This window comes from Chiroxiphia lanceolata, chromosome 4 (genome assembly GCF_009829145.1).
Source record: "Chiroxiphia lanceolata isolate bChiLan1 chromosome 4, bChiLan1.pri, whole genome shotgun sequence".
Classification (NCBI taxonomy): Eukaryota; Metazoa; Chordata; class Aves; order Passeriformes; family Pipridae; genus Chiroxiphia; species Chiroxiphia lanceolata.
In genome coordinates this window covers 58,383,237-58,398,335 of record NC_045640.1, presented here as the reverse complement: position 1 = coordinate 58,398,335, position 15,099 = coordinate 58,383,237, and the positions used below count along the sequence as shown (strand labels likewise).

The 15,099-nt window shown below is 39.5% G+C and overlaps 1 long non-coding RNA gene across 2 annotated transcripts; it reads right to left on the bottom strand.

The window, feature by feature from the left end:
• Positions 1–1,971: 1,971 nt before the first annotated feature.
• Positions 1,972–8,685, bottom strand: LOC116786191. 2 transcript variants are annotated; one of them, XR_004356853.1, is made up of 4 exons: positions 8,616–8,685; positions 7,359–7,501; positions 3,583–3,699; positions 1,972–2,137 (listed from the first exon to the last, which is right to left on the bottom strand). It is a non-coding gene; the product is annotated as an uncharacterized LOC116786191 (long non-coding RNA). The 2 variants fall into 2 exon arrangements; XR_004356854.1 differs by lacking the exon at positions 1,972–2,137 and adding an exon at positions 2,897–3,018.
• Between the last annotated feature and the right edge of the window lie 6,414 nt (positions 8,686–15,099).

The following is a 15,099-nucleotide window of genomic DNA, read 5'->3' as shown; positions in this document are numbered from 1 at the left end:
ACCATAAGCCCAAACAGATGGACTAGACACACTCCAATGTGGCTAGCTGATGCATGGACCACAGCTAGCAATTATCTATATCTAATTAAAAAGAAAAAAATAGAACGAAAAATAAATTTCAGTTTTCTGCATTGAAAACTGCAAAGAAAATTGATATTTTAAGTTCAATCTGAGTGAAAAGAATTATATATGTATGCCAATGATGGTACGTTAACTTCCTCTGGTAAAATAGAAATGTTTTAACGACCTCACTTAGTCCAGCCCTGCCAACATTTCAGCATCTTCCCAGTTAGTTACTTCCAGAGTAAGAAATGATATTGGGAACAATTAGGCATTGCATGTCACTGCAGTTCCTAATTCTGTTGTCTATATTCCTCTGTGGTCAGGCTGAGTTTGTTTTAAGTTTATTTTATTTCAGCTTATCTCACATCAGAAGAAGTGGAAACCTCGTGAACAGCTGGGAAGTGGCAAATCCCATATCCTCATAAAAGTCGCAGGTAAACCAAAGAAAAACTATTCCAAAGGCACAGAATGGCAGTAACTTTGCTTCTCAACAGCTCTGCACTGAAGGTAACAGATGCATTTCTTTGAAACCAGTCTGTTGGAATTTCACAGAGGGGCAGAAAATGCAGAAAAAACCTCAAACACAAAAAGCCCAGCTGTCGTTGGGTTGAAATAGTCTTGAAGTGGAGCTACAATCCAGGGAGATAGAGAAACATGCTGGGAACCAAGAACTGAAAATACTGTTTCAGTATACACTGATAGAAAGGTTTTGCAAAAGTGCTGTTTTCCCAACAACCACCTGGTCCACCAAGACTGTGGCTTTGTCCATGCACGTTTGATACTGTCTACTGAAAGCAGTGCCTTTTAAAGACAGGTTTCTTACCTGCCTAGCACCACAACTCGAGTTACAGCAAGATTTACTGAGCACAAGCACTACTTTCCACCTGGCAGGATTAATCATGATAAACGAACTTTGTAAAACACTAAATTCTGGCACAAAGGAGAGTTCCTACTTGTGTTTCAGTAAAATGGAGCTAGTAATAAGTATTTATTTCCTATGCAGCTGGAATAAAACAGGGCATAGCACAAATGAAATTTTTGGCAAAAGGAAAGACTGTTTAATATAGAGCTTCTGCAGAAAAGGTCCTCTTTGATAAAGAAGCTCTGCAGCTTAAAGGTTGCTGCTTTCAGAGAACATAACAGGTTTTCAGACAAAATGGAAAAATACTAAAAAACAATCTCCAAGGCAAAGATGAATACTGTGTGGAGTACAAAGGAATTGCATGAAAAATTCTGTTGCAAACCTTCTGAGCAAGCAAGGACCAAGCTTGGCTGCTGAAGATGACTCAAGTTGAATTTTCAAAAGTAAGAAACTAAAAAGTTTGTTTCTTTGATAGTTGATAGGTTCCTTTTTTCCCTAGTTTTATCCTGGGGATTTGGATTATTTTGGGTACACAAAAGCTCAGCACGCTCAAACAGCAGCAGCAGAAAAATTAGATAATTCTGGCAGCACCATGAAGAAAGAGGTGCATGGTCTTATTGTGTTGGATAAGGAGCACATACAAAAACACACAGTCCACAACTGTATTGAAATCATGCCCAGCACCTCAGCCTGTGCCTCTTCACAAACAGTTTTCCCTCTGCTGTCCTCAGGGGCTACTTTCGTGTTTTTTCTGTCTGCTCTTTTAAAAACCCCTCTCTTATCTTCCTTCAGTGATGTTCTTCATGCCCCCTTTCTCAAAATTTCCTTCTTAGATTCAAACTTTCTTTTCAGAGATTTGTGCCCATATGCCTCTGTCTTTTCATACACTCTCGTGTATCATCACAACATGCAGTAGCCAGAGGTAGCTTTGAAGGGGATCTGATTGTCAGAAGCTGTTTAGGCCCCGGGAAAGCTGATGGGAGCTCAGACTCTAACCTTAAGCACTCAACTTTGGAATAATTTGTTCTGTGAAATCTGTCAGCAACAAAGCCAGTGTCCTCTCTGCATCCAGAAAACACATATCATATCTCCAAAAAGAGGACAAATTAAGGAGGCTTGAAGGTGAATATCTATTCACGCAGGAGTTGACTTATCAATAACACAATCATTTTTCAGACGAATTGCAGATCCAGTTATTGTTTTTTTCCAACCCTGAAAGTCAAAGAAAGCTTCTTAAAATAAAGATAGCTTTCATAAATTTTCTTTTGAAATTTTAAATGTGTTTCATGTGAGCTTTCAACTTTAGCTGCAGTGTCTCAGTTTGGTGAATAGTATCTGAAAAAAAATCTGATTGAGAAATATGTATGAGTCAGCAATCATGATGCCTCTAGCAAAGCTGGAATAATGAGTGTGAGCCAGTAAACTATTAACTGCCTTTATTACAGCTGGCTCAGAACCAGTAACAGCTATTAAAAATATATAATTGAGATGGAGTTCAATTTGTTTTTGGCATAGTAGAAAACCTGAAGGAATGATTGGATGTTAAGAGTCCTTTTGGTTCTGTAGGTAGCAATTTCTGTTCACATCAAAAAAGTGAAAAAAGTTCATGGTTTTTGAAGCTTTTCATAAGATGTGCTCTTACAGAGTGAAATGTATGTGTACTGTATTTAGATGGGAGGGTTTTGGTAGTGGGGCAGTTAAAGGGGTGGCTTCTGTGAGGGACACCAGAAGCTGCTCCTATGTGCAGCAGAGGCAGTTCCAGCCAGACCCAAGACAAAACTGCCACTGGCTGAAACTGAGTCCGTGAGAAATGTTGATGGAATCTCTGAGATAATCTATTTAAGAAGGGACACAACAACTGCTGGGAGAGAAAAGTTGGAATGTGCAAGAGAAACAGCTCTGTGGACAGCAAGGTCAGTGAAGGAGAAGGGCTAGGAGGTACTACAGGTTCCAGAGCTGAGATTCCCCTGCAGTCTGTGACGTGAACCATGGTGATGCAGGTTGTCCCCCTGAAGGGCATGGAGATACATGAAGGAGAAGATATCCACCCTATATCCAATGTAGGACCCTGTGCCACAGCAAATGGATATACCCTGAAAGAAGATGCAGCCTGTCGAGACCCTACACTTGAGCAGGCTCCTGCCAGGACTTGTGGCCCTGGAGAGAGGAGTCCATTGCTGGAGATAGTTTTTTGTGTCTATATGGGGAACAGGGATGCAGGAGAAGTTCATTGCTGAAGGATTGCACCTCATGGATAGAACCTATGCTGGAGCAGTTCTGGAAGACCTGCAGCCCATAGAAAGTCTGTCAGGTGCCCACTAAGCAGCTCTGTCACTCCTCAGCAGGATGGCAGAGAAAATGAAAAACCCATGGATTGAGATAAAAGCAGCTTGGTAGAGAAAAGCAATGTCCACATGGTGAAACAAAGGAAAACACAGAAGTTTTATTCTCTACTTCCCATTAGCAGGTGATGACCTGCCACTACCTGCTTTGGTAGTGGTTGGTCCAGAAGACAAATGCTTTAATAATTAATTCCCTCACCCCTCCTTCCACCTTCTCTTACTCTTATTGATGAGTCATATTGTTAAATGGTATGGAATATCCCTTTGGTCAGTTTAAGTTAGTTGTCTTGGGTAGGTCCCCTCCCAGCCTCTTACCCACCCGCAGGTTTTGAGGCTTGGGGCCAGGCGGCTGTTTGGAGAAACAGCCGTGGTGGTGTGTGAGAAAAGTTCAGCAGTAGCCAAAACACTGGTGTGTTATTCACGCTCTTCTAGCTGCAAGTACAAGAACAGCACTATGAAGGCACTATGAAGAAAGTTAAGTACATCCTGGTCAGACCCAATGCATTTAATAATATGCAACATTTAACAATATGTATTTCTTAATATATACAAATTGAAATGTGACTGTAAATTAATAAGAGAATTTAGAAAAAAAGTAAAAAACATTAAGAAAGTATTTTTAAGAGAACCTCACTCTGGGTTCTTTCCTTTTTTTACAAAGTCACAAGCATTCTTATTTTCAACAAGATTGTATTTTATAAAGGGGTGGGAAGGGGGAATCAACATTTCTTTCCTTGGATCAACTTCTCTGTTTCTGTCAACATAAATTTTACCATTAGAATTTAGTCTGACCTTGTATCTAACTTAAACTCTTATCTTTTGCAGACTATGCAAACTGGTTTTTTCTCTTCTTTCACAAACACTTCTAAACAAAAAGAAAGGCATTACATAAATGTTAGCTGAATGCCTCATCCCTGCATTAGCAAACAAGTTCATGCAGCCCCTTTTCTGATCTGCTTTGTCAATTTTCCCCTGAGAGAATAAAAGTGTCAGACTTTTTACGATTTATTTGTGTAACAGGGAGACATCCAATGCATGAGTTTTGCCACTTCCAGACATTACTCAAAGCATATTGTACAGCAAAAGTTTTACTAAGGAAGACTACAGGGCTTTTCTAATAATCCTCCTCTGATCCATGCATTGCACTGGTCTGGATGATTTAGAGATATCTGGTAGCCCAGATGGATTAGGGGTGGTAGAAGTCTAGGACAAATAGGCATGGAGCATGTGCAGTTTAGCTGCATGGGGTGTGCAGTGAAATTCATGTTTTGACACTCCAGATTTCAAGAACAGTGTCTAATTTGTGTCCAACTTGGCCAGGTCACATTGATCAGCTTCCAAGAGAAAAAACAGGATGACATTCACAGAAAAAACTGCAGGAGGGGGGCACGATTGTGCTTTCTGGGCCTGGGTCTAGAAAGATCTGCTAAATCTATTTGTGATGCATGATCAGGGTTTCATCAATGGAAGTCCCAAGCAGGTACTTTTCCTTCAAAATATATTGCCATCCCAAAATGCTTGCCAAATCAGGCCCGGATTAAAGCGTTAACAACGTTTTGGACAGAAAGGGAAAATGCGTAATATAAGAGACAAGAGAACACAGGTGCAAGCCCTCTCCACTATGAGACAGTATCATAACCTACTTGGGCATCCAGCTGCAAAACTAAGAAAAGATCTGGGCAGTCCATCAGGTTTCAATTTTAGCATAAAAAAGTGAAAACGAAAAAGAAAATTATGGAGTTTTCTCCTAATCTCAATCTAGTGCTTGCTAGCTACCGTGAGATACTAGTACTGAAGAAACAGTTTTCCTCATCATGTTTTGGCTGTCCCTTACAACCACATATATATTGTGAGAGATCTGAAAAAAAATATATACAGAGATATTTCGATTGCATTTATTCATAATGCTGAAACACTTTGGATCCCTGGTCATGCCTAGAGGATGCCTAGAGGATACCAACTGGACAACATATCAGAAAATGTGACCTCCACCCCTTGATTAATAGTTTAAGGCAAATACAGTTTGATGTGTGAATACAAGGAAAGAATAGCAGTGTAAGTGGTCAGCTCAAAATACTATCTACTTGACTGTTTCAGATTTTGTTTTGTTCAGGTTGTTTCAGGTGATTTCCAATATTTTTGTGGATGTCACAATAAAGCAAAGCTTTAGGAAGGCAACAAAGATGACATTTTCATAGTATATACAGCCAATGCCTCTCAAATACTAAAGAATCAAATTACCAAAGGAATTGTTTGAAAATTGTCTGAAAAGCTTTAAAGGGTGGCTGGCATTGCTGTGCGCTTTTTTGACTAAAGTAATCTCAGGTATCCTGTATTTTTCAGTTGTATGACATTAACTAGCTTCAGTCCAAGTTACCACATGCCCTTTGCCTGAAAAGTATACACCATAAAATGTACATGAAAGAATACTACTTCATCCTTGTAGATCGGATGTAGAAGTAAAGAGAATATCCACAAATGGCCTGAGATTTTACAAACATCAGGAAACACAAAATAAAATTATAAGACACAGCTCATTTCATCCATTTCAACTTCAGCCCCACATAAATGCTATGATTCCTATAGGATGACATTACTTCCTCTTAGATGCAGTGAGAGGGACCACAAGCCTTTTCCATACTAGACTACTATCTGCATGTTTCAATTTATTACAATTATGTATATCTCATCACAAACATACTTAGATAAAAAATAGTTCCAGAATTACAGAAAAATTGTCTACAAAGATATATGTAGCCCAGAAAGCCAATCATATCCTGGGCTGCATGGAAAGCAGCGTGGCCAGCAGGTCGAGGGATGTGACTCTACCCTTCTATTTTGCTCTGGTGAGACCCCACCTGCATCCAGCTCTGGGGTCCCCAGCACGGAAAGGACATGGACCTGCTGGAGCAAGTCCAGAGGAGGGACATGGAGATGATCAGAGGGATGGAAATGAAAGGCTAAAAGAATTGGGATTGTTCAGCCTGTAAAAGAGAAGGTTTCATGTTGAACTATTTGCAGCCTGCCAGTACCTGAAGGGAGCCTACGAGAAAGATGGAGAGAAACTTTTTGTAAGATCATGTAGTGACAGGACAAGGGGGAAGGGCTTCAAACTGAAAAAGAGTAGGTTTAGATTAGATGTTAGGATGAAATTCTTTCCTGTGAGAGTGGTGAGGCACTGGAACAAGTCGCCCAGAGAAGTTGTGGATGCCCCATTCCTGGAAGTGTTCAAGGCCAGGTTGGATGGGGCTTTGAGCAACCTGGTCTAGTGGAAGGTGTCCCAGCCTATGGAAGGTGGTTGGAACTAGATTATTTTTAAGGTCCCTCTCACCCAAAGCCATTCTATGGTCCTATGTTATCATTCTGTGTTTCTATACCATGCACTGCAATACCTTACAGTGAATAACATAACATACACATGCGCGTACAAAATATGTAAAGGTGAGTTCAGTATCCCTCTTTTCTGTTTTTAACAGCTTTAACACTAGTATTGTGCAGTACAAGTTATAAAGGGTCTAAATACAGCTAATCAATTTAAGAAGGTAAAATGTTTTTACTAGTTTTCCAAGGCAGGCTGGAATGAAACACTAAATATTTGATAGAAAATCATAGAAATAGAAATGCTCAGCATAACTATTCTTAAAATGATATAACAATGTGAAACGTGAAATAGGGAGACTAAGAGTGTACTGTGAACATTCTTCTTAAAAGCTGAAATACTGAAATTAAATAAACAAACTCTGGTAGAAGAAATAGACTCACTGTTTTTGAAGACTGTGAAATGAGACCTAATGGTTGTATAACCTTTTAAAGGTTATGCAACTAAACATTGTTTGCAGCCTTGGTATGCCAGAATTCAGTGACAAAATTAGTCAACACTGTAATTTATGAGGGACTCTCCTGGTTCCCTCCTTACACAAATCAAATTTGGAGGCAGAATAATGTCTTATGATAGCAAGGCAGTACTTGCTGAATGTGTTGTGTGGCAGCTTGCAATATACCTTCATCTGAAATCACATTTATAAAAGGAATGTTCAATTTGAAACCGTTTTTACCCCATTTACTGACACCTAATCCATAATTCTTGCTACCTTGTGTATTTCCACAGGTAAGACATTACACCATGCAGACATCAGTGAAAAATGGGGACAACGGAGAAAGTTCTTGCAGGTGAAAGGGAGAATGCCACTCTGTTCTTCCTGTTTCCCACTGAAAAATAATGACTTCCAGATCTCTGGAAATCAAGGCAGTTGGTGTGAAGGACTCTTCTTTGGATCAATCCTAGGTGCAAAAGGGCCAAGCAAGACTAAGGTGCACTTCCCAATATGTACACCCTGCCTGAAGTACCTAGGAGAACAGGACCATGATGGTCAGCCACATCACTGTCTCTCTTCATCACATATTTCTTGAAAAGGCAGAAAAATGAAGGTTGCTGGTGCTGGGTAATCCTGCAGAGGGGCTTTGCTTTCCCATCAGGTCACTGCAGAAGGCACATTAAAGCCGCTCACAGCTAATGTACCTTTTCCACCTGATCATCTTTATTCTTCAGATTTAATATTTTTCTTATGTCCCTAGTAATTCCACAGTGCAGGGACAGGCCTTTAGATTTAGCTTAAGTGGGTCCATGAAATCTAAGGGCATTTTAGGATAAAAAAAATTTATATATGAAATTATGTAACACTAGTGACACTGCTCTGACTGGATTGCTCATTTTCATTTTCTTTTATTTCGAAACCTCCCACTTCTGGAGTTATCTGTTGCTGCCATTCAGACTCATCTTCAGATGGAATGAACAGTCCTCTATTCCACCACCATCCCATCTATTACACCTGATGCCATTTGCATGTTTTTTAATGGAGATAATTTTGGTCAGTTGAATCACAAGATGCAAACACAAGTAGCCAAGGGAATGTAGTTTACTCTGGATGCGTGGCTGTGAAAGCTGTTAGAAGGGCTCAGTATTCATACTTTCTGAAATATTTTTCTCTCTGGAATGATGGTTGCATCTAAAGGGGAAGAGTAATTTTTGTGGGGGCAGCACCTTTGCACTGCAAGATATAGGAATCCTTAAAAGGAGCCGGACAACAGGGAAGATATCCTCCTCTGAACTGCATAACGCCATGTGGCATTTTGGCATATCAAATGTCTCAGCTATTCTTTTAGTATGGGTCCCTTCGAAAATCTTTTCTACAGAGTCTGGTAGATGGTTTCAAGCAATGTAAATCACCAGACCTATGTCTAAATAATGCTTTTCATGGTACCTCAGTCAAACAATGTTTCCTGCTCTTTCTTGCTCTGGGCATAACCTTCACCATGACCTTTCAGTGATGCCCTGCTGCATTTCTCACCTAAATCTTCTTATTTTTGAGACCAACCATGCTGGGCCAGGTAGTTAGGTCCTTACTTATCAGATGTCACCATAGAAAGAAAAAAAAAGATGGCACAGATGTTTGATCATGCTTCTGGGTTTTCCTAGACACTGATGTTTGTTTCTGCCAGGTTCAAACAATAGGGACGTGGGAGCTTCAGGAAATACCTTCTGAAGTCAAGAGCTGTTCACTCAGGTGCTATAGGAAGATTAAATAAGTCAGTGAGCTGGGATCAGAGCTCAAGTTGTTTAACCCCTTCAAATGCTCCATTCAGTTGTCTGCAATGCCTTCCCCGGTGAAGTTTTAATGTGTGCAAATCTGTAATTTACACACTTAACCCAAAACTTGTAGTTTGCTGAGCTTCTTTCATGTGGTTTAAATTCTACTTTTATGATTAAACTGTTGAAAAATGCCTTGGACAATTTGGAGAGTGAGTGACACTTCATAGTTAAAATTATTATATTCAGATTCTTTTTTCATTATCCTGAAGTCTGTCAGTGTGGGAATAGCAACGTCAAGTGATGGTTAGTTATTGAGAGCAGCATTTGGACTATTACCTTTCCAGAAAAGTACTCCCATTTCTGCTGAGAAACTGTCTTAATTTCCTTTTATTACTAAAACTTAATGAGATAGTAATATAAAACATAATTAATTTTATAATAATTTTTAAATTTATAGGTTAACCAAAGGGGGATTCTGTCTACAGAGTCCATTTGGATCTTTGATCTGCCTGCTAAAAATGCCAAAAAATGTCTGCCAGTTACTGCCAGGGCTAATGATGACCTCTGACCACGAAGGCCCAAGTAATCTCTGCCTTGGTTTCTCAGCTATTAAATATGATGGAGAATACAGATCACTGTAGGCTGTGAGCCTTTTTCTTGTTTCATCTTTTAAAGCTCCAATTCTGCAGTGCATACAAGCACAACTTTATCATTGTGACAGCACTGCTGTCAGTGCAGCTGCTCCAAGAATAAGGTCAGAGTGTGCATTCCTACAAGGCCATGGATTGAAAAATATTTGGGGTGAGATTTATTCCCCAGTTAAGAACCTAAATGGTGCCCAGCACAATAGATTCTTCTACTTGTTTGTGGCTTTCTCAGTAAAAAAGTTTGTTATAATAGTAATAAAGTGAGAAGTTCTAGCTGTTCTTTATTATTTTACAGCACTGTCATATTTCACATCTGGTACTGTGTTTGACTTTTATTCCCAGCCCTGTTAATATGAACTGCAAAGTCAGAAGATTGATTGGACATTTCTAATAAATATTAAGCTCTAGTCTTATACACTTGCCCATCTAGAGAAAGGACAAACACCTATTTTGCAGAGGTCTGAATTTCTAGCATGTTGTTGGCCAACTGGAACACACAGGTTGCATTCAAAAGCAAATTTGCTTGAATGGGTTGATGTGCTTCAGACAGGCAAAAAATAAGCATGAAATTCTAAGGACTGTTTCTCTGCTCTTATTTCAGCTTCTTTTCACAAGACTGCACGATACAGTTATCAGGTATCGGGCATTGAACAGCATTTCATGTATTATTTAGATAAAAGCTCAGCTGTTTTAGATGGCAAAACAGTGCAATCTAAAGTGAGTGTTATCCATTATTTTCACTTGAGCCAAGATTTATTTTAGCCCAATTTCCTGTCTACAGGGAAATGCAGCTGGTGGGTGAGTTCTCACTCCTATTACTGACTCCTAGAGAGCTTCTTTAAGGAATCCAGTGCCAACTCCCCACTGATTATTGATTCCATCAAGCTCAATGAACTCAAATGAATAAGTAGTTCCTAATTTGTTGTGACATTGCACAGATGTGTTTATTTGTTAAAGAAGGGAGCTGTGACAGTGCACTTCCCATTCAGCACTGGTACAACTTGGTTTGTATTGGCATGGATGGGGAGAGAAGGGTAGGCCATGCCAGGTAGCTTGCATGACGAGATGTTTGCAGTTACTGCTCCTCAACAGAGTCTCTGAGCTTCCTCTCACTCTTCGTGCCTTTGCTTCCCTTTTCTAATATATAGATTGCTGAGCAGTTAAAGGCGGGGGACATAATTTAGATCTATCTCTGCAAAAGGAGGTCCATGCCCAGGTCACAAGTTTGCAGTTACAATCTAGATTACATCAGAGGTGAGACAAAGCTGATCTCACCTGCCACCCAAGGCATTTTTTCATGGACCATTTTGTCCTTTTTATTGCATTCCTGGATCCTGGCAGTGTAACTGCACCTGTGTGACTCAGTACCTTGGAACAGTCTTATGCTTCTATGATCATATTGTTCTGTATCCAGAGATAATTTCAGTGTGGCTTAAGAGCCCTGAAGTGTTGGAGAAGACTGAGTGATCACTCTTTGGGTTTTAAAATTCACTTCATTTTATCTCTGGATTACTATGACATTCTGATGGCTTAGGTTTTAAATTAATGTGCAGAAAACCAATGACGAGTGCGATGATTTAACACCAGCCAGTAACTAAGCACAACACAGACACCCACTTACTATCCCCCACAGTGGGATGAGGGAGAGAATCGAAAGAATAAAGGCTAGAAAAACTCAGGGGTCAAAATAAAGGCAGTTTAATAGATAAAGCAAAAGCCACACAAACAAGCCAAGCAAAGAAGGAATTAATTCACCTCTTCCCATCAGCAGGAAGGTGTACAACCATCTCCAGGTAAGCAGGGCTCCATCACACGTAATGGTTACTTGGGAAAACAGATGCCATCCCTCCAAACATCCCCTGCTTCCTTCTTCTTCCCCCGGCTCTGTATACTGAGCATGATGTCATAACAGTACGGAATATCCCTTGCATTAGTTGGGGTCAGCTCTCCTGGCTGTGTTCCCTCATAGCTTCTTGTGCAACCCCAGCCTCCTCAATGGTGGGGTCAGCAATAACTAAAGTAACCTGCATTATCAGTGCTGTTTTCAGTACAAATCCCAAACATAACCCCATTCCAAGTACTGTGAAGAAAATTAACTCTACCCCAGAAAAACCAGCACAGACTGTCTGAAATGAGAGGAAGTTCGAGAGGCCAGGTAAGGGAGTAGTTTCCCAAAGCTGTCAGGTTTGGTTTCAGGAAACCTGGATTCAAATTCCAGCTTGATGCATATTGCCAGACACAAACTCAATGTTACAGTTAACTGCCCTGTAAAAGGTGACCTTATTAGTTCTTTCCCCCCCCCCCTAATCTCTACCAGTTTTCCAGGGCAGAAAATGTCTCTCACTCTCTGTTCGAGCCAGAGATTTTTAGAATGGTGACACCATCTCTGCTGGGGCCTTAAGGCATGTCCATAATAGAAAAAACAGCAATAAATTTTATTCCGAGAAAAAAAAGTAAGGAATTAGATATGTTTTTTTCTGAAAGCACTGTGTGCTGCAAAGACAATTTTTCTTCTGTAATAAAACAAAAAATGATACAGCAGTAAATCTCAATGTACTCTTCTCTCAGTAACATAATTTTACAGAAGTCTAGCAAGACAACTTATGTGTCTTTCATTTATTTTCTCTAAAAATAGTTACTCAACCTTGTGAGTTGAAACTGGAAATTGATGTTCTGCGTTGGTGATTAAGTAGTCCAATTAGCCCCAGAGTTTATTCACTAAATATTCTGGTTTGGAGTACAATTGGAATATACTCTTTAAATTCTATTTACAGTTTTGTGGGCAATGAAAAGAAGTGAGTTGGAGGAGAGTTTCTACCCTCAATCTGTATCTGCTACCACTACTTTTTTCTTTTTTTTTAAAGTTTTAGGCCCTTTATTCCCGGGAGTTTCTCTGGTTCCTTACACTTACCTCAGTAAGAGGGATGTTGTGCCGGAAATGGAAGTACGAAATAGAGGACATCAGAGCATAGAGTACTTCTCCATTCATCAGGAATTCTTCACTACCAGAACTCTATGGTTCACTGGCTGGATATGTGGATAAACAACTAAAGGCTCAGCTCCAGGAAGAAAGATGTTTTGCTTCTTGAAGGCTACCAAGAGTAAAGGTCCTTAAACCCTCTGCCTTCAGATATGAGAATAAACTACTCCCAGCTTTCTGGTTTGGAAAATCTTGTCAGCAGGGGTTTGTTAGTGAAATTTCTGATACATATCTGCAACAGTCTCTGATACAGTTCCATAATTCTGTATTTAAGAGAATGCAAAGCCTGTCATGCAAACAAGACAGCACTCAGATATGCCGAGAATTTGACACACTTAGATTCCTTGCCCATTTCCAATCTCTGCCTTTGTCAGATTTTTTGAGTCAGGAAGAACAAGCCCTTTCTTCTTCTTACCTATCCTAATCTCTGGGATTTAAGAGAGGAAAGAAGGAGAGCAGCCCAACTACACAGTGATGTTTTACACAAAACCCAGGGCCAGTCTGAGGACACAGGTCGCTACTCTGAGGCCTTCCCATCCATGTAACCTCCACATTGAGACCTGTCACCCACACATACTGAAGTATTACTGCAGTGCACAGAGATAAATGAATGAATACTTGTGTACTCGGCTGTGGACTGACTTGGGCAACTACTTGAGCAGCAACGAGACGATACTTGCACTTGAGAGACAATTCAGTGAAAGCAAAGTCAGTGGCAGTTTAAAACTGTTCCTTAATATAAATGTGTGCTGTTTAAAATAGAAATATCCAGTGCATTAAAATGATTAAAAGCAAATTAACATAGAAATTCATTAGCAACATTGAGAATCTCACAGTAATACCTGCCAAACCAGGTACTAAATCAAAATTTGAATTTAATAAAATCACTCATTTGCTAAAGGTCACAATGCTTCAGGAAAGCTACTAGTTTTTTCTCAGTCAGCTGTGTTTATAATTACCAACCACTGTGTTTTCTCTTTCTTACATTTCTTTGAAGGCTCTCCTGCTTTGTTCTTATTCTCCAATGGCTACATGAGGCTGGAAAAAGGAATTACCACCCAAGATACTGAAATTTCAAAATTCTACATTCTCTTAAATTGGGATGAAAATCTCAGAATATTTTGCAAATAAAATATGCAGAAATATTTTATTCTCACCATACACAACATTTCATTTCAACAAGCTCAGAGCTGGAAATCTGACAGTCTTATTCTGTTATTTAGCTAAAAACACAGGATGAGCAAAAGTTTTGGGACTTTTTTTGAAATTAATCCTTTCAACTTTCTGATAGTAAGACTTAACAATAATTGTATAGTAAGAACTTGAATGAAAATAACATTTATCTGCAAGATATTTTCATTCTGTAACATCAGCATTTTTCAACAGGTCACCTTAGAAAATTTTCAGCTTAGCTTAATGCATACAACATCATCTTTATGTTTATAATTTTGTGGGGCTCTACCATTTGTTTAGAGGCAGTAGTACCTGCAGAACTTACCTTTGAATTTGGAGGACAAGATTGTACATCATAGTAGGAAGTATTCATGAAAGTAGAAGAGAATAAGATAGGAAAAAACCTGATGCATATTTAAGCCAACAGAAGCAGATTATTGTGGAACTGCTTGTATGAGAATAATCTCTCTGTTGTAGTACCCATAAAAAGATACTTAAAACCCTGAATCAGCCATGGGGCTCCTGGTAGATAATGGAGAAGTCTATAAACCTTTTGCACAGAATCTCCCTTAGCATTGATTTGGTGTGTGATGTACAGAGTTGTGAGCAGGCAGAGGGCTTACTTTTTACAGAGTTTGGAATTATTTGAGACCTGAATGAAAAGTCAGCAGGGAAAAAAAACCACTTAAAAACCTTTGCAACGGTAATGGTCACTACACATACTTGACATCTGTGTTTTGATTTTAATTGCACAGTAACAAAATTACTAAGCATCAACAGTTTCAAAAGCTTACAATAATTGTCTCATGTTCTGTCAAAGTCTGCCTAGAGTTCCCTCTTTCTCTTCCATTCCCTTCCCCTCTGTCATCAGCCCAAGAGCACGATGACTGTCAGCTGCACAGCTTCTCTTCTTCAGCGCTGGAGATGGATGTGGAAGGTAGCCTCTTTACTCTTCCCAGTTGAATGATTCTTCCTCTCTCCTGCCAAGCAGGATCATAATAGCTACGGGTGGGACAAATGGGATCTGTGTGTCTGCTGACTTTATAAAATCTCAGTAGCATCATTCTTCCCCTCCCCCACCTAAAAACTTCCCTTAGCACTAATAGGCTTGGTGGTACCAGGAACTTTTAAACATTTATTTATATCCCTATTATGATTCAAATCATGTTGTCAATGCTACATTTACAAATCTATCACCAAGCTCCTTCAGTATCCATGGGAGTACTGAAGGAGAATCAGAAAAGCAGCTGAACTCAGAACCCAAGGTTATCTCTGCTAAACTACAGGGAATGATTCAAACTTTCAGGTTAAGTTCCTTTGCATTTCCTGTGCTACAAGTTGCTGAGGTCAAGTTTGTTGTTATCTATTATAACAACACAAACTGAATGGGAATTATTAACCTTTTTTTTTCCTTTTCTACTGGAAAGTGAAGTACTGCAGAG